Here is a 25,008-nt window from a genome sequence, read left to right as displayed (position 1 = left end):
TGCTCATCATTCTGGAAAAACAGCATAACCAACACCACCACCATTCGCAGTATTTGAGTGGCCAATGCAACAAAAATCAATTGGCATTCGTAGCCTTCACATACACTGTTATTCTACGTATAGGCACAAGCTTCTGAATAATTCATTATGTCTTCCCATGTAATCATAACTAAACATTTACATATTAGAACACATATTTTATTGTAAAGTACTTGATTTGTATTGCTCTTTTATGTTAGAGATTTTATATATAAATATTTTTTTAAACTATGCATGTAGGCAGGTTATATTATATATGAATCTCATTTCATGGAGTAAAGAGGCTACTACAAAACATATGCTATAAAGAAGAGGCAATGGATCCAATAGAGTTGGGAATCTTTGCTTTACAGATTACTTCATTCAATTCCTTCACTTTATGGAAGTCAAGCTGGAGGCCCAGAGAGAAGCCCAGGGTCTTCTGATGGCAGGTTCAGGGGGTTTCCACAACAGGTCATTCTCTTCTATTCTGATCTTAGATCCATGCTGTCAATACATCTGAGTTCTAGGGACTGCTCCATTCAAGTTCACACAAAATATTCCCTCCAAACACACAAACCTGACCTGTACAGCATCAACACATAAAATATTACCATGGGAACCATGACAAGGGCAAACTGAGGAAATTGTCATCGCCAACCCATAGGAAAGCTAAGCTTCATTCATTGGGTTGTTTGTCTATGCAATTTTCCACGTAAAAACAAAATGAAGAAAAATGAGAATGACTCATTTCAGAGGTTTCTAATTTGGCAAGATTAAATTACCACAGGTCTAGAATTTCCTCTGGAACAAAATGCCACAGACCAGGCTTTTGAAGGAAACAAAAACAACAATCTACTTGAGCAGTCCCATAACTCACTGTATCCATTCATATGGGGTCCGGTTTTCATTGCACTCTAAATGCCCAGGAGACCAAATGCCTGTTTTGATTACTCTGACTCCTTAATATGATTTTTGGTAATATAACAATTTCCTTCCTGAAACCTTAATTTTCCCTCTTGTTTACTTGTGATGCAAACATTAATTGAGTGTTTCTTGTTTAAAACACTGTACAGAATGCTCTAGGGAATTATAAAGTAGAGGACAAACTGTCTGCCTTTGACAACATTACCACCTAAAAAAGGAGACAACAAATATAAACATATAAACACAAGTAGAGGGTAAAATCAAGGAGATGTCAGAAGAGCAATATGCAAGTATTAAAGGGGAAGACAAATCAAATCTTAAAAAACAACAACAAAACCCATGTGGGAAGCTGAGTAGCTGAAAGGCAATCCTTCCAAGTCTACTTTTTAATTTTCTGTGATGCAGGTTCTCTCCTTTGAACTTGTTCTATTTAGTGGGGGGTCCAAGAGGTACTCCTGGATACTTCATCACATCTTCTTGTGTAATTGTAACTAAGCATTTACATAATGAAATATTATTTTGTTATAAACTCCTTGATTTGTATTGCCCTTCTATATTACAGTGGGGTATATATATAATATATGTTTAAATATATATATTTTTATATTTGTATTAAATATTATGTATATGTATATATATTTAAGCAGATACCCAGTCTGCTTACCCCAAGATGGCATGATGCCGTTCAAATGTTGTCACAATTAACACAGTTCTGCCTGCAGAATAAATGACTGCAGGTCTTTCAAGGTCAGATAAAAATTTGGCAGATGACCTTGCATTTACAGCACCACAGAAGAAATAAACAGAACCATCCCATATTAATCTCTAATCTAGTAAAACAGCTTTTCTCCTTCTCTTTTATTTTCATCTCTAAAAATGGAGAAAGATAACTTCAATGACCTCTATTTTGTAGGGGAAATAAGAGGTTAAACCAACATCCTCTCCATTTCTCAGAGAAAATAAAGAGACCTCCACATGGTAAACAGGGTCCTGCGAATGAACAGCAACACCCTTGTTCCTCACATATTCAAATATGAATCTCTTACCTCCCAGCTGAAAAGCTATCTTCTTAACGTGCATTTTACCCACAGATTTCTTCTGGGAAGAAAAAGCCAAATTTGGGCTAATTTTTAAATTCGCTAGTAGAATAAAATTTCTCACCCTTATTCACACCCTTAAGTCAGAAACCCTCACTTAAAGACTTGATTTTTGTCCAACTAACGTTGTATTCATTCAACTAAAATTTACAGAACATTTGCTATGTTCCAGGCACTGTTCTAAAAATCCCAGCCCAATGAAGCTTCGATTCTAGTAGGAACAAGCAATAAAGGGAAACATTTTTAAGTAAATTATATAATATGTTAGACAATAACAAGTTCTATGGGGGGAAAATAAGAGCAGGGTAAAGGGATCAAGAATTAGAGGTGAAGGTTTACTAATTTAAATAGAGTAGTCAAGGTAGGTCTCTGAAAAAGTAACTTGAACGGTCTCCAATTTATACAAAATTCCCTTTCTCTCTAGATTAATAAGTCAATTAACATGTTGCTTCGTTTTTTCCATTTTCATATTACTATTTTTATTGTTACATTTCGATTTTGAAAAAGATCCATTTCAATTAGGTTGATGCTCCACGTAAAGAAAAAGACTTTACAATATAAGCAACCCTTTGCGCTCCCCCCACAAAATTTTCTACATACCCACAAAAACAAAATAGAAAATATAAGGGAGGAAGAGGGAAACAGTGCCCATACACAAAATTTTTTAAATAAATAAACAAATAAAGCAAACGAACAAATATAACCCTCATAAGAAATGTGTGGGATACAAAGAAAAACAGCAAAATTTTTGCTGAGAACTATAAATGCAGTTATGCACCAAGGGGAAATACATATTGTTACCCAGTATGAGGAGACTAGATACTGTAAAAATGTTATTTCTCCCAAAAATTATTGCTAAGTTTAACGCAGCTCCATTAAAAATATCAAGGTAGGGGCTTCCCTGGTGGGGCAGTGGTTGAGAATCCGCCTGCCGATGCAGGGGACACGGGTTCGTGCCCCGGTCCGGGAAGATCCCACATGCCGCGGAGCGGCTAGGCCCGTGAGCCATGGCCGCTGGGCCTGCGCGTCCGGAGCCTGTGCTCCGCAACAGGAGAGGCCACAGCAGTGAGAGGCCCGCGTACCGCAAAAAAAAAAAAAAAAAAAAAATCAAGGTAGACTAGAACAATACAAATGTAGCTGAACTGTGGTTCTTAAACATGGACACATATAAGACTCCATCACGGAGTTTTCTCGGAATACACATGCCTGTGTCCCACCTTAGACTGACTAACCTGTAATTTGCAAATTACGTATACTTTGCGAAAACTTCCCAGATAATTCTGATACACAACACTACTTAAGAATAAATGATCAGGAATACTAAATGTAAGGGAAGTTAACTAAAAGAAAAAGGATAGGAAGTACAACTTACCAGTCATTACAACCTATGTTCAAGCTACAAAAATAAGATGAATGCAGTAGTTGAAGAATAGACAGATACATCAATGCAGAAGAATAAACTTATAAACTTTCCAGGAAGGCTCTATATTCACATATGATAAAAGTCACAGACCAATGAGGAAGAAACAGGCTGTTGTCTAAATTGTTTTAAGAAAAGTGGGGAGGGGATCAAACTTCAATTATACCTCCCACTACAAAGACCTATGCACACACACACACACAGACTCACACAACCAGGTGTATGAAAAACTAAGTGGGATGGAGGGTCAAAGATACAGGCCTTAAAGAAATGACTGAAAAAGAAAAAAATAAGAAAATTAGGTCATTTTTACCAGATCACTTAAAAGGAAGAAAAAGGGGCAACAGACAAGGGCCCACAAATTAGATTAGAATACAGATGGTGAGTAAACAGATGAGAGATTACAAAACAGTAAGCAGAGTATGATTCTATTCTATATTATCAACTCACCGATTTGTAAGGATATATACTCATATGTTAACAGTATTTGACTCTGATTTTTTTCCCTCTTAGTTTATGTTCAGTTTCTTAATGTCATGCAATGAATTTGTATCACATTTTAATTTTTTTAAATGGTAATTTTTTCAAAGCTATTTAATTTGTTCACTGATTTTTTTTTCATATAATGGCAATTTTGGCACATAATACAGGAGGCTTAAACTCTTCACGAGTTTTTAAGTGTTTTGTTCATCTTAGAAAGTGTTTTCTGCTAATTATTGCTTTGCTATTTCTTATTAATTTTCAGTCTGCTGAAAATTCCTGCTCTAACAGATCATAAGTTTTTTAAGCTGGAATAACTAAATGTCCAACCACAACAGTAAGTTATGACAACTGAGTATTCAATGAAAAGGACATATTGGGGCAAACCAAATTTCTACAATAGAGGATAACTGAGTTTCACACAGAGGGGACCTGGTAAATAGCTGTTCAATAAATGAGCCAGACTAGGACTGTTGACCAGCTTAAGAGTCCTACCATAAGAGATTAGCAGGAACAACCTGAAAGTCCAACAACAGAATTCTTGCAGCATTTTTTTTCTACAAAATGTATATGCACGCTCTTTAAGATAAATCCAAAGCTACAAAACATAAAGGACATTTACCATCTGATCAGATTACAGACTAGATTTAAAACATTTCTATTTGACCCAGAATTAGCAAGATATTTTTAAAAAGGAAAAAGTGTTTGCAAGAAGTTCTAAGTGACATTATGTTAAGTGAAATAAGCCAGTTGCCAAAAGACAAATACTGTCTGATTCCATTTATATGAGGTATCTAAAGTAGTCAAATTCATAGAAACATAAAGTAGAAGAGTAGTTACCAGGGGCAGTGGGAGGAGGAAGTGGGAAATTGTTGTCTACTGGGTAAGAATTTCAGTTTCGCAAGATTAAAAAGTTTGTGAGATCTATTGTATAATCACCACTGAACTATACACTTAAAAAAGGTTAAGATGGTAAGCTTTGTGACGTGTTTTTTTACTACAGCTAAAAGTAGATACAAATTCTTAAAGTAAAATAAAATGCTTCATATTACACCAAATTACCAATACTGAAGACCAGAGCATGGTGTCATATTGACAGCCTTGTTTTAAATTTTTTTTTCAGGCCAAATTCCATTCAACTAAATTATTTAGAGTCTCATAAAAGTGGCATTTAAATCAGCAGGGAATAAATAATTATTCAATTAATGATGCTGAACTGACTTGTAAAATCTATGTAAAATATATACATTTAGAATTTATAACTTACATAAAATTTAATTTCAGAATTAAAGATGTGAAATTATAAAATGTGAAATAAAATGACTAGACTAAAAATATAGGTAAACAATATCTAACCTTTGATTGAGAATATTTTTATAAAAATAAAAATGAAAATAAATGTATTGAACTTACCTTCAATAACTGAAATAATTACCTTCAATAACTGAAATACATAAAAATGAAAGATCTTATCTTTTTAAAAAAAAAAAACTCAAAAAACCCACCACTACAAAACCAGAAGGCAAAAAGCAGAAAAAAAATAATCTGCAAAATATCTGGCAATGGGTTGATAACCTTAATATACAAATATTGTGTCAATATATAAAGAACAAATAATAGATATAAATGTAGAATTCACAAAAGAACAAATAAAAAATTTTTAAATGGCCAATGAGCACATGAAAAACTCTATAACCTCAACAGTAATTATAGAAATAAGAGCAAAAGCTACAGACTACTTCTCTGTGTTACACATTATACATCCAGTCTTTCATTTCATCTCCTGCAAATGTTCGAGGTACAAAGAAAAAATTTCCCCTATTTTCCAGTTGAGAAAACTGAGTCAAAAATAGGTTACATTCCAGCCTCACTTCAGAGTTACTGTGTTAATCACCACACCAAAACGCCTCCATAAACAAAAGGGAAAAAAAGATCCCCTCTCTACCCTATCAAATGGCATCTAGGGCAGGCCTCCATAAAAGGTTCTGAAGTCAAATGCCCTGCTGTTGTTTTTATTCAGCCTTCAAGCTAAGAATGAATGGTTTTCACATTTTTCAATTGTTGGGAAAAAATTAAAAGAATAATAATATTTTGTGACACATGAAAATTGTATGAAGTTTAAATTTCAACGTCCATAAATAAAGTTTTATGTATTGTCTATGCTGCTTTCGTGCTGTAATAACAGGGCTAAGTAGTTGCTACAGAGGCTGTATGTGGCCTGCAAAGCCTAAAATATTTACCTTACTGGCACTTTATAGGAAATGTTGTCTGATTCCTGATGTGGGATGTGGTAAACTGGGCTCTCTTCTATATGCTGACTGTAAATGGCAATCAAATACAATACAAAGCAAGAACTTCATAGCTTCATACTTGTTAACCCAGCAGTTTTAGTTTATCACAAAGAAATGTAAAATTCACAGAAATTTTAATGTAAAACATATTGTTGCAGCAAGATGAACCCAGGAAGTCTGATTCTACACCCTAAGCTCAGGGCCAAGACCAGGGTGAAGTCTACACTTAAACACTGACACCAAAGGGAATAAAACAGCTTTTCATGTTTTATCAAGTAACACCCATTAAAACTGGTATTCCTGAAGTTCTATTACTCTGAACTATCAAGCTACAGCTTAAAATGATTACTACCAAGTTATGTAACATATTTATTTTAAAAGACTTTTTTTAAAGGTTTTTTTTTTGTTTGCTTTTTGCGGTACGCAGGCGTCTCACTGTTGTGGCCTCTCCCATTGCGGAGCACAGGCTCCGGACGCGCAGGCTCAGTGGCCACGGCTCACGGGCCCAGCCTCTCCGCGGCATGTGGGATCTTCCCGGACCGGGGCACGAATCCATGTCCCCTGCATCGGCAGGCGGACTCCCAACCACTGCACCACCAGGGAAGCCCAAGACTTTTTTTTAGGTTGAACCATATGAAACTACAGATATTCAAAGGTTTATAATACATTAGTATCATGAAATCAAAAGCCAGATGCAGATTAAACAAAATCCATCCTGAGTATGGATGAGCCCAAAATTGAGGTTACTTTCAGCAAAACGACATATCTGTCTCATAAATTAATGTAACTACTTGAATTTTTATTGGTTGTATAGTTTTGTTGGCATTTAATTTGTAAATTTGCATTATTTTATAACGACTTAAGTGCTATAAACTGACGTTTATTCTGCACTGGAATGTATTTATGTAACATTATGACAAACATAATTAAGTCAAACTGGAAGTAAGGGAGGATGTTTTCCTTGGAAAAGGAACTACATATTTCCAAATTTGAGGACACTGTGTGTATCTCGTGAACTTCATAAGCATCCTAGCACATAATTTTCAGAAAAAATAAATCAATCTATTTCTGCTCTATCTTATAAACTTGGTGTTGATGGGCAACGGCAGAGCACAACAATCAGGATGAGGGGGATGGCAACAGAAAGACCATTTTCACAAGCCTTCACATTCAAAACAAAGCGCTTCACCTCTGTGCCTCAGTTTTCTCTTCTGTAAAACAGGGATAATGGTTTACACTGCAGGGTTATAGAAAGCAACAGAGGTACTCTAGGAAAAGTACATAACGTATAATAATAAATATACCTAATATTTACTGAGCAGTTAACCAAGTAGCAGGCATTTTTTATGCATTTTTTATGCATATAACATTTTATACACATCACCTCAAAGAATAATTAGAACCACCACACTCCATGAAAATCCCTTGTTTTAAAGAAGAAAAAGCCAAGGCACTGAGACAGTCAGTCATTTGCCCAAGGTCACATAGCTAGTAAGAGGCAGAGCCAAGACTTGCCCATAATGTCTAACACTAGGAAGCTGGTTTCCTTCTCCTCCATACAAAACTACCTCAATAAATGGAAGCAATTATGATATTGCTGTCCACAGTTTACCAGAATGAGAACACATCAACGTTTCTTCTTTTAAACCCAGCCACAGACCTTCTAGTGCACTGCAGCCTCTGAGGGGTACCTGAGCCACTCAGGTCATAAAACTTTCCGGAATGTTATTTTCCAATTGGTGTTAGGCTTCTCTCTATAAAATCTGGGGCATACAGTGTAACTTTCTTTTTGAAAGGCTTCAAAATTCTAGCTGACAGCAGTATAAACATCAATTTCCTCTTCTCAGGATGCTAAAGGGTCCCTCCCCCAGTCTTTCCTCCCTTTGTGTTCCTTAGTTGAAAACTCTAGACTAAGCCACTAGGCATAAGTACACAGTGCCCGTGGGAAGGAGCCAGAAACATCACCAGCAAGTATGCTGTATAGATGAAAAACTGCTTGGTTAACATTACACAGTGGTGAGACTAAACCCCAGAAAGGCTATGCTTTAAAAGATAAAACTGTTTTCTTCTTAACTTCTATGTTTCTCCTGCTTAGAATGGAGCAAAAATGACAAAGATTTTCAATTTCATTCCCAACTGGCAAATGGATTTATCAAATGAGTATTATAATAGAATGATAATTTTTAGAAATGGGCAAAATAGTTATTAGGTGATATAGCTTCCAACCTCCCTCAAACCTTACACCCTGGAATCAAGCATACACTGTACTGAAAAATAAAGTTTTTAAATTGCTACAGGGCCTAACTTTTATGGAGAAAATAGCCACCAGCAATTTATAACTCCCGAAAAGTTTAACCAAAGCCCTGTAGCTTTTTTTCCACCTGCATAGCCGCAACCTTTAAATGGGTGCACTGTACAAAATACTTTATTACATGGACCTGCTAAAATATTAGGTTTAAAAACAAATGGAAAACCCTTTAAGAACCAATGCAAGTGTTAGTGCATCGGTGGGAAAAAAACATGAGAGAGACACTACTAATGCCATTTTTCAGAGAGAGCATTTGGGAAAATTATTAACTACTATTAAAATGTAGTTAGGTATGAATCAGAGTGGACAATATTAATAGCAGTAAATGATACAAATAAACATATTTATAGAACAGAAATGGACTCAGAGACATAGAAAACAAACTTATGGTTACCAAAGCAGAAACAGGGGGAGGGACAGATTAGAAGTTTGGAATTAACAGATACATACTACTATATATAAAATAAACAACAAGGACGAACTGAATAGCACGGGGAACTGTACTCAGTATCTTGTAATAACCTATAATGGAAAAGAATCTGAAAAAGAATGTAACACTTTGCTACACACCTGAAACTAACACAACACTGTAAATCAACTATACTTCAATAAAAAAAAAATTAATAGCAGTCATTGCCATCACAGCAGTCGTAGCAGTAATAGGGATGGGGAAAAGCAGTAGACTGAGTGCTTGCTATGTGCCAGACTCCATTCTAAGTGCATTAAATGATCATCTCATTTATTCCCAGGTGACACAGACCCCTAAGGCAGAGTCTGTGGATTCAAATCCTTGCCCCACTACTTAATACCCATGTGACCTTGGGCAAATTACTTTACCTCATTTTCCCTATTTGTAAATGGAGATAACAGAAGTTACCTCACAGGGATGCTGTAAGAATCATATATGTTAAAAATATGTGACATGCTTAGAACAGTGCCTAGCCCATAATAAATACCATAAGGGCCAGTTTACTATTATTATTATTTGGTTTCAGAGATGAAGAAACTGAGGCATACAGAGGGTAAGTCACTTGTCCAAAGTCACACAGCTGGTAAATGTCAGACCTGGGGTTTGACCCCAAGGCTGTCTGACTCTCAAGGCCATACACTTAACCACTTCAAAAAAGTCCCTGTAGTTTTCAAGTATATATATTTTTTTATATTCGTATCTCAGGAAAATGTGTAGGGAATTCACCAAATAGGGTAAATGGTATCACTGAGGTTATGACTGTCCTGGAACCTAGTAGCTAAGCACCCGCAGGGTCCAACACCTCCACCGGATGCTGACATTACACAAAACACCAGATGGTCCCAGGTGTGGTCTGAAGTTCATGTTTTAGGGAGAAAGAACATACATATAAATATTTTAACTTGGAACAACAATGGAAGATTGCAAAACCAAAAACAGCAAAAAGAACATTTAAAATGGTCAGAAACAAGGTCTTTCCAGACTCCAGGAATAAATACACTTTTAAAATGTCCTGCCCTAACCGTCCCCCCACCTCACTGCCTCGCCCTTCAGCCCATGAAATTTTCTATCTGATACACTCTCTCTTCAACACCTTTCTTGGTTCTTATTATCACTTCAGTAACTATTTTGACCTTCTGGTATTTATGTTTTGGAGGGAAAATATGTGTCAAAAAACTTTACTTAAGAACAAGGAAGAATCAACCTCTGCAGATGATGATGATTAAGTAGCATAAATGTAATCTCCTGTCCATTATCTTATCCTTTTCATGTAACTCTTTTATAGTGTCAGAAAGAAGGTATCCTGTTAGATTTGGAAGAGTAAGATCAAAATATTTTTTTCTCCAGGTAATACCCACTTGATAAGACACCAAGAAAAAAATTTAGCTCTATAATAACACTGAAACCTGGAATTCATTGTCTTTGACTTTAAATTTTTTTTTCACAAAAAAACTATAAGCAGAAATAACAATTTATGGCTGTTTTTTCCTTTAGTGAAAATCTCAATGCAGCAATAATAATGAAGTAAATTAATGGAAGTGCAACAATTAAAAACCTTCTCTATCATGTAGTTTTTTGGAATATGGGAGCTGTGCTCTTCTGGTTGACAAAAAATAGCCACTTTTCAGGTAAAGGTCAAGTATTCAATTTCTATTCACTGAGTCTGAATGACTTCCTACAATAAGCTTCTCAGATGTGATCTATGTGCCAGACTGTTAGGAAACAAAAAATGGTTAAACTTTTAAATTGGTCAGCCAGGTACACAGGAAAATACCACCACACCAGCTTCAGGTGCCTTCCTCAATGTCCCTAAAGCAAAGGCTGTCCTAAATGACAATAAGAGAGCATATGAAGATTAACACAGGTTCACCAAATAAAATGTAACATCCTCATGTCAAATCTGATAAAACTCTAGTAGGGATACACTTTGGTATTCGCCAACATCAACTGGTAACAATGTATCAAATTCTCCCCTGCACTATCAAAAAATAACAAAACAACAGTAACAACAAAAAAAACGATGAGAAAAAAATACATCAGTGAGATTTTTAAGTCTAAGAGAGGAATGAGTTTTATCAACAAGGCTGGGGCACCAGATAGGAGAAGAACAACAGACCTTTCTGGGCATTTAGCAGAGAAGGGTCAGTTTGTCATAGGACCACATGTGGCCTTCCAGAAAGTCAAAGAGAAGCATACTGGGCCAAAAAAAAAAAAATCAATTGAAACAATAAAATTTTTCACACAAAAAAGTTCACATAGAGATTATATGAATAAGCACATGCACTGCATATTTTTTCCATTCATATCAGTACAAGAACTGAATGTACTATTACAATTTGGAAGAAAAGTTACTGGGTTCTTTTGTTCCTTCTCTTGGCTGGCCCTCTATGCTCTAATTTAAACCAATTTGAAATTAACAGGACTTGCAGAACTCTGAAATAAGTATTTATGAATGTTCAGATTTCACACATATTTTTTACCAAATATTTCATTTATTTTGCCCTACATCATACAGGAAACTAGCTCTTCCATACCTAATTCATCTCTGTGAGTCATTCTAGTAATACAGAGCTAATTCACCAAGTTTGTGACTTCCCTTTCTTGTACGTATATTGAATCATGTTAATATGGGTTGAATTCTGTTCTGTAAAAAGATTAAAGTCTTAATTTCTAGTACTTGTGAATGTGACCTTATTTGGAAATAGGTCTATGGAGATGATCAAGTTAAGATTAGGTCACAAGGGTGGCCTACAATCCAATGACTGTGCCCTTATCAAAACAGGAAACATGGACACAGTGACATAGAAGAAAGGCAATGTGAAGACACAGGGTGAGTTCCATTTACAAGCCAAGGATGCCTGGAGCTACCAGAAGCCAAGAGAGAGCAAGAAAACAGATTCTCCCTCACAGCCCTCAGAAGGAACCAGCCCTGCCAATATGTTGATTCAGAGCCTCCAGAGCTATGAGACAATAAACTTCTGTTGTTTAAGCCACCTAGTTTGTGGCATTTTCTTACAGCAGCCCTGGGAGACTAATACACATGCCATGGATTGAGTTGTCCCCAGCTTGTATAATGTGGATGGAAGCTCGAGACACCTCACAGAACTCCTGCAGCACACATAATTCCACGCTGGTGGGAACTGGTGTGAAAAACCTGCAATTTAGATGAGGATATGAAATATGCCTATCAAAAATATTAAAAAATGTCTTGCATGTATTTAAAACACATTTTCCACGTTTTACTTCATTTGCTCCTTACAACCACACTGGGGAAGAAACAGGGGAGTGGACAGGGAAACTGAACCTCTGTCAGGTGAATGCTCTGGCCAATGTCACATATACACATAGCAGAGCTGGTAGTAGTGCCAATTTTTTTCTAGGAAGAAAGAATATGATCATAAATAACTTAATTTGGAACAATGGTGGCACTTTTAAGCAGTGCATTTTCAAGTGACACAAGGAAGGAAGAAAAAAATGACATCACACAGACTGAGTAGGCTGAGGGGCTCAGTGATCCAAGTAAGGTGGAATAAATCAAAAGAAACTAGTAGAAAAGGTAACACTTCACTTGTGAACCTGGTCTTGAAGGAAGAGGTGGAAACAGACTAATAGGAAGGAAAGAGGCATCATGGTGAATAAATGTAACACCAAGGAGAAAAACAATAAATTATGTGGAAGGTCTAAACAAACACTGGAGGACGGCCTTCAACTGCCTAATTGAGAAGTCCAGAGAGGGTTGTAATGGGAAGTGGGCTTAGAGCAGGAGAGGAGCCCTCCCACTGAGCTGACTGAAGAGTCACCATTAACAGGACGGACATGCAAATATCACCATCAGGTTTTTAGCAAGGTGTGAAGAGGAAGCTGTTCCAATAGCAGTGTTAAAAACAGGTTGGGGCCAAGCAACCGGGGATTGTGTGGCTTATGACTGAAGAGAATATAATGAGCCTATTAAGATGTTTTAAGTTTCAAGTATTGGCAAGGCATCCTCGACATCTGTCTTTCTTCCCTCCTCCCATATTTCTATATATATTGACCTCCTTGGTATTCTTGGAAGGTGAGGGGTCCCTCTTCCAGCCTCAAGCCCTTGTACTTGTTGTTCCCTCTGCATGGCAGACGATTTTTTGCATGGTTAGCTCCCCCACTTCATTTGGGTCTTTGCTGAAATGCCACCTCTTCAAAAACGTCTTTCTTGACCATCCTATATGAGGACTCTCCTGTCATTCTCCATTCCCTTGTACAGCTTCATTTTTCTTTATAGGACTTATTATTATCTGAAATTATATTTATTTTTTATTTCCTATTAGCTGTCATTCCTATTAATATGTAAACTCCGTTGGTACAGGGATCTTGTATATCTTGGTCATAGCTATATTCCCAGAGCTTGGCACAGAGTTTGGCATAAAGTTTAAAACTCACTAAATATTTGTTGAATGAATAAAAAATAATCCCATCTTATTTCCAAGTATAATTGATGTTATCCCCTAAAACACTTTTTAATCTATTTTCACTGCCACTTTCCAGTATACACAACAGGCTTAGTACATCCTGTCATTCTACTTGGATTAATGCAGAAGCCGCCTAACATCTCCCCACTGCCAACCTAGGCCCCTCTCCAATTCATTCCCCTACAGATGATCTTACCCACACACAAATCTCATGGGGTCACCAGCCCCTACTTAAAACACAGTCCTTAGGATAAAGAACAAATTCTTGACTGGCCCCAGCCTAGGTGTCCAGCCTCATCTCATTCCATTCTCCCCTGAATTCTCCTCAGTTACTTGATCTCACTCTGTTCCCTTCTGTTGCAGGGCCTCTGCACAAACTTCCCTCTGCTGTGGGGAACGCCCTTCCTCCCACCCTTTCTCACATTCTCCTACTCATCTTGTGCTATCAAGCAACTGTCACTTCCCTGGGTTGCTGTTATACAAGCCCACAAAAGTATTGCTCTATTCAGAGCATTTATCTCTGTTTGTAACTATGTAATTGTTAATTGCTGTGCTTTTTAAAAAACTGATTAATGATTGTCTTTATCTTGGACTCTTCACTCCATGATAGCACAGACCATGAATGTTTTGCTTACTCTCAAATTTCTAGGGTCAAGAATAGTGCTTAGAACATGGCTTGGCACTGAATAAATATTTGTTGAATAAGTGAAAGAAGGTACCCTATTAGGAACCAAAAAGCTAGAAGTCAATATCAAATACACAGATATAAAAACGTTCCACAAATACTGAAGTAAAGCCAAAGACAAAGATATTAGTGAAAATCTGTAATAGGATGACAAGCTGCTGTTAAAAACAGGAGAGAGGGAAAGCCTAGGGGCAATGCAAACTTTGAAATGGCAGTGACTGTAGACTGGAAAAGAATAGGAACAAGACAATCTGTTTCATTAAGGAACTAGAACCAGTTCAAACAATTTGCTAAAGCTACATAGTTATGATTTAGGTAATGACAGTAACTAGGTGAAAGGTTACATTTACATATCCTATTAACAACTCCTTGACTCATCAGTCTCTCTGGAAACATTTAACTATGCAAAGAAACCATTCAAACTTTCCTTCCGGGCATTTTCCTTTATAAAAATTTTCCCCAGAGTCCTTAGTCCCCTAGAAAATGTTTTAAAGACATTTCACTGTGGTCGATTAGGCATACAGTAATAGCTAAGTGAGGCAAGGGCCATGGAGGAAATGGCTTATAATAGAAAGTACCTACTTTGCTCCGGATTAAACTCACTCATGTGCAAGTTGAGAAATGTACACCCTAAAAAGTTCTCAGCACCACAGGAAATCACGGGTTAAAGGACAAGGCCTAATTTGTGACCCTCAGTGTTACTGTTTTAATCACCTAACACTTCTAAATTCTCTGGGGAAAAGAGCTTATCAGTTTATTTTTATTTCCTTATTTCAGGCCTATTTTAAAATAAGATGTAATAATAACGTGCATGAAAAGCAATCTGTCATTTCCTTTCATTTGAACCCATAAGTGACTCATGCAATAAACAGCAAGTCTCCTGCGTTTGTTTCAACTGCACACTCCAGTTTTACTGGAGCCAGTTTTCGAAAGATGATTTACCACACCCGGTCTGAGAAGGGACAGCATGAAACTGGTTAAATTCTGATCTTCAGAAATACAACTGACAATGATTATTTCTAATTTCATGCTGTCTGCATGAAGAGAAGGGAGGCACAAGGAAATGCAAGCCTGAAGCACAAGTTAGGAACTGTGGCAAACCAAACAGAAAGAGAAAAATGAAAGCACAGTGAACAACTGATGTTACCACATTTAGGAAGACGAGGAGGGAGAATGTAGGGGGGACAACCAAGCTTTTCCATCCCTACAGAAATAAGATATTTTTAATTCACAATTTAAAAAATAAGACATTTAGGGCTTCCCTGGTGGCGCAGGGTTGAGAGTTGGCTTGCCGATGCGGGGGACACGGCTTCGTGCCCTGGTCCGGGAAGATCCCACAGGCCGCAGAGCGGCTAGGCCCGTGAGCCATGGCCGCTGAGCCTGCACGTCCAGAGCCTGTGCTCCGCAATGGGAGAGGCCACAACAGTGAGAGGCCCACGTACCGCAAAATAAATAAATTAATTAATTAAATAAAAAATAAGACATTTAGAAAAGTATAATAGCATTAAAACACTAAATGGAGTAAAACCTCACTGAGTGAGACATTTATGTAAGGGACTCTACATTGGTACAAACCCTAATAGCACCTGACCTTGGCTCTCCCAAAAGTTACTGAAACTTGAGAAGGATTATCTGTGAAAATAAGGGTTTGTTGATGCAATTAGTATCGTTAACAAGAGGTAAACGTGGGCTTCCCTGGTGGTGCAGTGGTTAAGAATCCGCCTGCCAATGCAGAGGACACAGGTTCGAGCCCTGGTCTGGGAAGATCCCACATGCCGTGGGGCAACTAAGCCCGTGCACCACAACTACTGAGCCTGCGCTCTAGAACCCGTGAGCCAGAACTACTGAGCCTGCGTGCCACAACTACTGAAGCCCACGCGCCTACAGCCTGTGCTCCACAACAAGAGAAGCCACCGTAGTGAGAAGCCCGCGCACCACAACGAAGAGTAGCCCCACTCGCCGCAACTAGAGAAAGCCCGGGCGCAGCAACAAAGACCCAATGCAACCAAAGATAAATAATAAAATAAATTTTTTTAAAAAGGAGGTAAATGTATAACCCACAAAAGTTTTCTTTAAACACTCTAATAGAAGCCTCCAGTTACATGCAAACAATCATCATTCTACTTCAAAATTAACATATCTCTTTATAAAAACTTTCTTCAAAACAGTTCTACAAGGTAACAGGCTTAGCAGGTTCTGGGTTATGTATGTAAGCACTTAAAACTAATAAGTTCAATCTTTAAAATATTCTAAAACTTAGATTTTTAAAAATATGAATTAGTCTTCATATAAGTAAAATTTTACCACACTACAAATAGGTACTATTTTGAAGCAAATTTCTTCCAGCATAGGTAAATGAAATTTGTAATATCTGAAATTTCTGAAAAGGCATTTTTACCCATGGAAATAGCAGGTGGTAGTATGATTCTTCTATAAGGGCCTCTGTGTTTATTGTTTAGCATTTCTACCACTGTCCTTTGTTTTGCTTATGTTGTAATGACAAGACTAGCAGTCAACTGCACACTCAATGCAGGTAAAAAAACTGTCCTTTGTGGCTGCAGCAGCTGTTGGCTGGGCTGACAGAAATACAGAATGACAGAAAGAACACTGTGCTTTCACTTTCCAGTACTTGTGGTCCATGCCCTCCTCAAAATGAGCTTCCCCCAACGGATAGGGAAGCAGGGATCTACTGCTTTTATTGTTTCTTGGCATCCTCCCCCATCTCTGCTGTGCCACTTCAGGTTGTGCTTTACAGTACTACTGTGTTTTGCTGGGTTTGGAGTTTGATTTTTGGTTTTTCTTTTGACTCCAGTTCCTTCTTTTCTTGAGGCTGTCCTCTTAAACTCCCTGAGCAAGAGCCATGTGGAAATCTTGTTCCTGTCCTCCATCCTTTATGTGAGTGCAGGCAGCACAGCTGGGTTGCAGCAGGTGCTGCCTGGGTGCTTTTGGACTGGCTGTGTTGCAGAACCTCGCTGCAAATGTGCCAATCTTGTCCTTCTATGTTAAGCATGGCTAGTAGATGAAGCTGAAGACAGTGCTCAGAAGTTCAAGCTCCTTTTAGCACAGATCCCTATCTCACGGTCACACATGATTTTGAAGAATGCCATATATCTGGAGAATTTATGCTGCCACATGGCTCCAGTCTCCAAGTTGACATTGCAGATAATTCTCTACGTTTTTTTTCCCCAGCAGGTGTGAACTAAATACTGTACTAACTATTCAAACTGAAATATTTCCTTTGTATGAAAAAACCCCGATGAACCTAACACAAAACAAGCATCATTTGTATGCTGTCATAATCAACAACTTCTGCCTCTACTCATCCAAGAATACAAAAAATCTGAAGCTTTAAACCAACAACATCCAACAGAACTTTCTGCGATGATGGAAATGTTCTGTGTCTGCTCTACCCACTATAGTAGCCACCTGCCACATGTGGCTATTAAGCATTTGAAATGTGGCTAGTGTGACTGAGGAAGTAACATTTTTTATCTTAATTAATTGAAACAAATCTAAACAATGTGGCTAGTGGCTAAACTGGTGGCTAGTGCTAACAAATAAGCACACCACAGCTTCACGGATGCTGGCACAAGGAATGAGATTCCTAGGTCAGAGACAGAGGATTACATTACTCACAGAAAAAGCAGTAGCAGAAGTATTAGCATAGCATACCTACACACTAAATGATTTGCATTAGAGAAGTGGACCCCTGAGCTTAGAGTACCAAATCTTTTACAATGGACAGTAAACCTACCTGCCCTTTGCTCCATAGAGAAAGGCTACCTCTATCTTCCATAGCTATCTGCTATACAAAAGTCCTTGAAAAGATAGTCTGGAATGAAAACAGTCAGTACCTCTGCTCACAAGACGTGCAGAAACATGAGTGACTAATGGAGAATTATCTCCCAACAGTGGAAGTTCATACACATGTCTGAAATCTACCCATCTCTCTCCAACCTGCTTGAATACCCTGTTTCTAGACATATTTATTTCTTGCTAGGACCATTGCAATAGCTTCCTAAATGGTTATCACTATAGCCTCTTCCCAGGCATTTTCCATACAGTAGCCAGAATGTATCAATACCTTGTAAACACAAATCTAAGCATGCCACTCTTGTTTCAGTCTTTTATGTCATCCGTTGCTCTTAGGATCAAGCCAACCCTCCTTGGCAAGTGCCACAAGGCCCTGAATGATGTGGCTCTGCCCCTACCTGTGGGCTCTTCCCTTACCTCTTCTTCTAAGATGCATTCCTATAGCCACACTAAACTTCTTTCATTTCCTAAAATACAGGTCATAAAGTACTGGCTCTAGGTTGAATACCAACTACAAAATGCATCTGTTTTTTGGCCCACACAATAGTTTTAAAAACATTTGGGCCATTTCACATTTATGAAATATGAGTTTTAAGCTCCTCTTAAAAAAAATCAGGGCATCTGGCAGCACTTGGCCTGCATCCCAACCTGACAACGCTTGGTTGGAGCTGAGTATCTACTGTTCCCTTTAGACAAAGCCTGGGTTCTCCAGTTGCCACACCTCTCTCTCCAGCTCTCACTTATTTATTCTTTTACATTATCTACCTGAGTTCCATTCTAAACATCATGCTCTGTTCCCCTTGGTCTGGAACACTCTTCAGTCCTCCAACTTCTTCAGTTGCTAACTATCACTCATTCTTAGTGTATTCATGGGAAGTCTTCCCTGACCACAACCAACGCCAGTTAGGATGTGACGCACTGTACGACACCATCCCATCCTACCTTCTGTGGTTCACTGCATTACTCCACACACAAATCACATAAGATTATAAATTTCTGTTTACAAATCTATATCCCTCCCCAGACTTTTAGACCATAAGAGAGTGACTACGACCGTCTTGTATCCCACTGTATGCCACTGCCTAGGAAAAGGCCCAACATAGTAGGAGCTCAATAAACACTTGTTAAATAAATTAACAAAGCCACTGGGAATGGCTAATTCAAAATACTGAGAGTGGTGCTGTGTGTATATTTTTATGCACTTATTTATTTTAAAACTTTGGACCTTTGCATTGTCATCCCCCTCCCCTCAGAAAACTGAAATAACTATTTGAGTTTCAGGTATGTACTAAGTAACAGGCAATGTGCTAAGCACTTCACATCAATTAGTTCATTTAATCCTTACAACCGTCCTTTGAGCTAAGTACTTCCTTTATTCCCACTCTGCAGATGAGGAAACTGAGAACTCGGGAGGTTAAGTAACTTACCCAGGGTTACACGACTAGTAAATGCCTGGCAGGACTCAAACCCATGCCCATCAGAACCCAAAGCCAAAATTCTTAACCATACACAATTTATAAATGTGAGATTTTTAATGTGCCCTGGATGATAAGAGACCACACAGGGTAAGGAGAAACCAGAGAACTATTTTCAGGCAATTGAAATTATAGTTCTACTCCTGCCACTAGCTGTTCAACCTTGGATAAGATGAAGGTCTTATTCTCTACATCAGTACAGTAAATTGTAGGAGATAAAATGATGGAAACTTCTCTCACGAGACTTGAGAACACAGGACACCACTACCTTCTTTTCAGCTATTTGTATGTGATTTTCACAATTAGCTTTTACTGGCTAAAGGAATTAAAGGGGAAAAGAAAGTTCTTACACACACAAGAAGCTTTCTGGCTCGATATTCATGACTATTACACCAAACCACACAGTTCCAAGCAGTGACACAATCTTTAATCTCACTTCACAAATAGGAAAACAAATGTACTGAGCAATAAGGCCAAGTGTAAAGTTAACTTCATATCCCTCAGGCTGTCCCAAAACCTACCTAGCCTCACTGTGTGAGTTGAATCCAAGCTCTCAAAGCCAAGTACTGGTGGTATGTTAAGCCTATGAAATTCTACACATACCCTGCAGATGGATGAATTCTTCCTAGAAGCAGGAAAAGAATCAGAAATGTCACCGAGTCACACCAAATACAACCTAGTCTGGTCAATCTTTTCCATGTGGGATTCCTGCCCATTCTTTGCACCAAGCCAAACTTTTTTAAGTGGTTTTCTTAAAAAAAAAGGTCTCACTAAGAATCTTGTAACTTTTTAAGCCAAATTTCCGGAATCAATCCAGGGCCCACCAGGCCATTAAGTGTTCAAGTTTCAGCTTATTCCATCTCTGTATTTTTTCCAGGCATTATGGTATAATTTCCTTTCTCAAGGAGTTGAGAAAAAATTGTATATGGACACCATAAATTGACTTACTGACTAAAGTTAGAATTGAAATTTCTATAGCTTTTAACATTTGATTACTACTTCATACATACATGGATGCTTTTCTGAGTTTTCATTCTAAAAATACAGAATTCATTTTATTTCCAAGTATGCCTCCCATTTGATGATGTAGAAGCACCTGAAGTTTTATTTCAGAAAACACTGGCTTATCTAAACTTATTTTTTTCCAATCTATTAAGTATATTCACCAAACAGTGATCTTAAAGGGCCTTCAGTGATGTATTCTTGACATCATTTTACTTGCCATATGTAGTTGCTAGAATACATGATGTTTATATAAAAATATGAAAAAAAAATATTAGTCTCTAAGTTAGATTGGAAGTCCCTCTAGGGCAAGGAACATATTCTATATCTCTCTTTAAAAGCACATAGCACAATGCACTGCACAATACAGGAACTCATGAAATGCCTATTAAATCATGAATTCATGAAAGACAAGCCATAGCTATTTAACTTCAAGTCTAAAGCTGACTTTCTTAGGCCATTTACTTGTTTTCTTCATAAAGTGATAAGAGTGGTGCTAACAATGCTTCTTGTGCCTGTGATTTTAAACTGAAAATTTACAAATGATAGGGCACAAGTAATTTGAGCATCTGAACTTACTTTACTAAAATAAAAGTCTACTTCCTGAACTGTTTAAATTAAAAGCAAACTTAAATTTGCACTTAAGATGGAAAAGAGGTTTTCAAGATTGGCAAACATCTGAAGCAAGCATAGTTCTTATTTCCAAAGACTTGTGCCAATAACGATCTTCTGCTATTTTAAATCCTATGACCACAGAAATATGTAAGGTCCTAGCTTTGTACATTGATTGGGTTGGGTGGGGAAGAGACGATTTCAATTCTGAACACTAATTATCAGATCCAGAAACACGAGTTTTTACCCTAACAAAGCTATTGGCCAAATCACCTAGAGAGACATAATTACATCTCAGCTGAAGGACCTGGACTCTGACGATTAGAATGAACACAGGACCTGCCATCAGGCACCTTCATAAGACCAGAGACCAGTGGCTCAAAATCAAGTAACACACCTAAGTGATCCCACTGGATCGGCACAACGACCCTCTGCGGCGGGCAAAGCAGACCCGCGTTTTACAGAACAGAACATAGGGTGTCCAAAGGGTCGCGACCAAGGCCACACAAATAGGAATGTGACTGAGAGCAGGCTTAAATCCCTATTTTCCAAGTATCCGAGTGGTGGTTACTTTCCATCCCGCCTCTGCGATCACCCAGCGTATTATACTCCACGGCAGGAAGGACCGCCGAGCTGGGCCAGGACTCGAGAGAAGAGGAGAGGGAATTGCCAGCGCTTCCCGGCACTCGCCGATACTCAGGCACCTCGGGTCGCTGCTCGGCTCCAGCCCAGCTCTACCCTCGCGGCGGCCCTCGCTGCGACCCGAAACTAGTCTCGGGGGCGGGTCTGGGAACCAGGGAGCCTTTCTCACTGGCACGGAGAGTTCTCCAAGTTGGGGGCAAAAAGGCCGAATGAACAATTTTACCCAAAGGGTGAGGGCGCCAGGAGGAGTGCGAAGGTGAGGAGGACGGGAGGGTGACCCCTTTACCAACTGGCCTCGGCTGTGGTGGTGCTGAGGGGTGGTCAGGGAGGGGCTCGGGGAGTGCGAGGAAGGCTCAGTGCCCGAAATCCTCCCCGGCCGCGCCGCCGGATCCCCCGCGACCCCAGCAGCCTGGGAGGAAACCAACGACCGCCTCGGGCGCGGGGAAGCGGAGGGAGCTGAGACACTAGGATCTCCGTCCCCGCCCAGCATCTGCCCAACTTCCCGAGCCCCCTTCAGCGCTCCCACCCCAACCCTTGCCCTGCCCGCCGGCCGGCAGCGGACACAGCGGCGGCGGCAGCACCAACCTGCGCGGCTGCGAGCACAGTCAGAGACGGAAGCGGGAGCCTGCGGACGGCGGAGCGGCGGGCGCGGCGGGCGCGGCGGGCGGAGTTAGTTGGGAGGCTCCGGCCCCCTGGGCGGAGACAGGCCGAGCACGCGGCGGCCGCGACGGAGGCAGGAGCTCCCTCCGGGCGCACGCGGGGCCCAAGCGTGTCCGCCGCTCGCCCTCAGCTCCAGGGGACAGCTCCCAGTCCCTCCCCCGGGGCGGCTCCGCGATTCCTGGCCGCCCCCGACCCCGCCCCGTGCTCGACGCCTCCGCTCCGCCCCTGCCCCCTCGCGCTCCCGGGCCGCGGGGGTTGGGAACGAGGTCCCCGCAGAGTCAGCTCCAGGTCGCGCGCAGCGTCCCAGGCTTTCCCTGCGGGGATCGCCGTCCTGGGTGTTCGGACTCACGAGCGGGCAGGAGGTGGCCAAGAGCTGGAACTCTCGCCCTGGGAAGGGGGTCAAGGCCCGGCCTGAAAGTCTCCTTTTTCTCCGCCCGAGTCCCTAAAAGCAGCCCTGCGAGGTGGCCACGCCGGCTGCCCGGAGAGAGGCCGAGGAAAATGTCGGACTCTCCCTCCGCCCAGCGCGGGGCTGGGAGGACTTTTCCCGAGAGAATCGAGGACCCCTCCCTCCTGTTCCCGCCCAGGGTTAGGGACTCCGGCAAAGAAAGTATGCAGAACCGGAAAACGGGGCACCGGGGTTGAACCTGTGGAAAAAGTGCAATTTCTTTCACATGCACACGCCTGCCGGTCGCTGGATTCAGGCCACCTCGCTCAGGTTTTCGCAGTGCTTCCGTGCCCGCACGCGAGGCCTGGCGCGGGGAACCTCCTTTCCTAGCTTGGTTTCCCACCTCTGCACATCTCTTTTTTTGAAACCCTTTTCATCCCGCAGTGCGCCCAACGCGCACACTCTGACCGCTTCTCCCCTAAACAGCAGGCAGGGAACCCAGAAATCAACCCCCTCCCCGCCTCACCCCGAAGCAGGACAAAACTGGAAGCCAGGGATCTGGGATGTTCCAGTCGGAAGGGTTTCTACCCAAGTGGCTTGGTGCTGTGCATTACTGACCTCACACAAATTGATACGCCTTTAATTCAAGGGCAGGTGTTTGCCAGTGCCTTTACCTCCCCGAAGGTAACCTGTACAGTGCGTTCACTGCGCCTTTTCCTTCCCAGCACCAGCCGCTTATCATCTTCCAAAGTCCTATCCCCCTTTCCCCAAACCTCTCCCATCCAGGTTCCCGGCATAGATCCCCAGCGCAGTGAGCTCTGGTCTTTCCAGGCACTTTCTCCTTCTGGGGCCCTCGGGTTGGGGGATGGAGGAAGACCAGACCTGGAGGAGGGATCTCGAAGAAGGTGAGGTAGAAGCCAGTGGAAGGTGAGGAAGCAAGTGAGAACCAACTAAGAGGGTGAGAGGCTGCATGAAGGAGGCAAAGCTCTCCAGCCATCCGGGAACTCCCAGGAAAGAAAATCCATTTCTCTATAGGGAAAACACCGATGCCTGTAGTGGATAGATTGCAAAATCTGGACCACCTCCCAAAAGAATTCTCAGCGAGCCGTGGTGAGTCAAGGATAAACTTCAGGACTCAGAGCAGGCCTTCACCCGCCCCACTTCCCAAATTCCAGAGAAGGCTGATGACGTCAAGCTCTTGGCCAGTGATGAGAAATCCATCCTGTAAATGATGGGCACTGACAAGATGCAAGGAAACAGAGCTGAGTCAGTTTACAGCTCGTTGGGCTGTTCTTTAGTTTAGACATCCCATAAGACACTTATTCCTCTCCCCTGGCCTGCATTATTAACTAAAGCAAGCAGTTGGGACCCTCCCTTAAATAAGAAGTCACTCCTTGTGGGAAGGGAAGGAAATGGGGATGGACAGGAGTCCTATGGCTGTGGTGGTCGTTATTTTTAAGATCAATTCTGTGCATTTTTATGTCAAGATAATTTTCCTGTTCAGTGGGCGACCACATTTTTACCTTAAAATGTAGGAGAACAGCTGGGATGACACATCCAACGTTACCTGATGGCAGCCTTCTCTTACACCCTCAAGGTCCTGGTGGGCACAGCAATAGCTTCAGCTGCGCTGACAGCCAATGTGCCTGAGGAAGCCACCGCTAAGCCTGGATGTCAGACATTACAGCCTTAGGGAGAACCAGTCTGTGTGCAGTCCAGCCACTGAAGGCTCAAGCTTAGCATGTACTTAGTGACGCCAGCCACCCCTACCATTTTGCATTCACAGGTAAGGAGAAGACTCCTTTCTCCTGGCCTCAGGGCTCCACCTCACCTGAGGTTGGCTGTGCACTCTGGAAGTGTCATTACAAAACCAGTCCTTAGTGTCCCAGTTTCTCTTTTGTAAAGACTACTTCCAATTTAATTGCAAAATCTCCTTTCCTTCCCTTATTTCCTCTAGTGCACAAAAGGCTAAGCCCTTACAAGTTCAAGAGGCTAGAAGAGACCTGCCTGAATAAAGTTTCTCTTTCTCTTCTCACTAGAAGAAAAATCGTCTCTGAAATGAAACCTCATTAAACTTACATCCTTTCTGAATATGGTAATCCCTCTGTATCTATTAGTTATTTTAATTTTATATTCATGATAGAATCTTATTGCAAGAAGTATCTAGTCAGCTGATGGGGATAAAGAGCCCAGTTTCCCCTGGGAAAAATTCTGGTAGGAAAAAAAAAGAAAAGAAAAAATTGAGAGAGTTCATTTACAGGCAGCAGAATTGGTCTCAG

The 25,008-nt window shown here is 40.4% G+C and overlaps 1 protein-coding gene across 5 annotated transcripts in view; it reads right to left on the bottom strand.

Moving 5' to 3' along the window:
• Positions 1 to 22,445, bottom strand: part of PAM (peptidylglycine alpha-amidating monooxygenase) — a 279,877-nt gene extending 257,432 nt beyond the window's left edge. For all 5 annotated transcript variants that reach the window (XM_029218598.1, XM_029218593.1, XM_029218592.1 and 2 more), the window contains exon 1: positions 22,270 to 22,445. The gene's annotated coding sequence lies outside the window, so the exon portion shown is untranslated. The remainder of the gene's footprint in view (positions 1 to 22,269) is intronic.
• Positions 22,446 to 25,008: the final 2,563 nt, after the last annotated feature.

Source organism: Monodon monoceros, unplaced genomic scaffold, assembly GCF_005190385.1.
Source record: "Monodon monoceros isolate NGI ecotype Baffin Bay Population unplaced genomic scaffold, NGI_Narwhal_1 Super_Scaffold_12, whole genome shotgun sequence".
In the NCBI taxonomy this organism is placed as follows: domain Eukaryota; kingdom Metazoa; phylum Chordata; class Mammalia; order Artiodactyla; family Monodontidae; genus Monodon; species Monodon monoceros.
The sequence above is the reverse complement of the archived record's forward strand: the minus strand, read 5'-3'. Positions and strand labels throughout refer to the sequence as shown.